This window comes from Dipodomys spectabilis, unplaced genomic scaffold, assembly GCF_019054845.1.
Source record: "Dipodomys spectabilis isolate Male_0828 unplaced genomic scaffold, ASM1905484v1 ptg000547l, whole genome shotgun sequence".
In the NCBI taxonomy this organism is placed as follows: domain Eukaryota; kingdom Metazoa; phylum Chordata; class Mammalia; order Rodentia; family Heteromyidae; genus Dipodomys; species Dipodomys spectabilis.
Genome location: NW_024871224.1, coordinates 870,363 through 871,414, shown reverse-complemented (window position 1 = coordinate 871,414; position 1,052 = coordinate 870,363). Strand labels below are relative to the sequence as shown.

The following is a 1,052-nucleotide window of genomic DNA, read 5'->3' as shown; positions in this document are numbered from 1 at the left end:
ATTCTTCTTTTTAACTTTATTTTTTGTTTTTCTCTGCTTCCTGTTTTTCTCTGGATGTTGGTCTTTTTGTTGTTGTTGGTCTCTTGGGGAGATTAAACGTTGGAACTGCAACTCTCTTTTTGGTTGGGGTGAACTGTGGCATTCCCCTACTTCCCCGTCGCCATCTTGGTCCCCCTCGAGTTTTTGCCTTTTATAATCAGAAATAATTTTAATTTATCTGTTGAAATGAGTACTAAAACAACTAAAGATATTTCTGGTGCTTATATGAAAAATTATACTTTAAAATATTCTGTATTCTATTTGTATAATACCCATAATCTATTTTATTCTTTCCTAGATATAAGACTTTGAATACTACATTGTTTTATAATATATAGGTTCATTAATAAATGTGTCCTTTCAGCTTGCATTCCATACAGAAACAGTTTAAGATTCCTTTTTTACTAGGTGCTTATAGTATATTCCTTTAGAATAAAATGACAATGTTGTCTAATTTTAAAAGTTTTATAAAGATTATGCTATGTAAAGGCCTTTCTAAGGCGAAGATTTAATTCACTGATGTCAAACTAACTTTTATTTATATGAATTACATGTATTGTTACACTTTTAATTTTTTAATCAACTTTTTAATAATTGTTTTTCATTTCTTACATCTGAAGAATGAAAAATATGGAATAATTCACAGATTTTCATATCATCCTGTGCAATTGCCATGTTAATCTCTGTATTGTTGAAATTTGGGTATGTGCTTCTGAAGCATGTAATGTCCTCTAAATTTAGGTAGTTAATGATGCAATCTTCATACAAGATTATATCCTTGGGTGCCTATTTGTAACAAGGAAACTTTAATGTTCCTAACAATGCTACTTATCTTATTTCCCTAAAATTCTGTGTATAATGGAAAATAATTATATTGTTGAGTCGAATGCTCACGTTTGCAATTCTTTTGTCAATGACTATTTTAAGTCTTTTTCATTTTAGATTTAATCATACTTTGAAGCATTTTTAGCTAGGCCCAAAGAGGATGGCTTTTTAAAGTACTTATTTATCCA

The 1,052-nt window shown here is 29.3% G+C and overlaps 1 pseudogene; it reads right to left on the bottom strand.

Annotated features, from left to right (window-relative positions):
- Positions 1 to 663: 663 nt before the first annotated feature.
- LOC122099943 lies at positions 664 to 758 on the bottom strand (annotated as a pseudogene).
- Between the last annotated feature and the right edge of the window lie 294 nt (positions 759 to 1,052).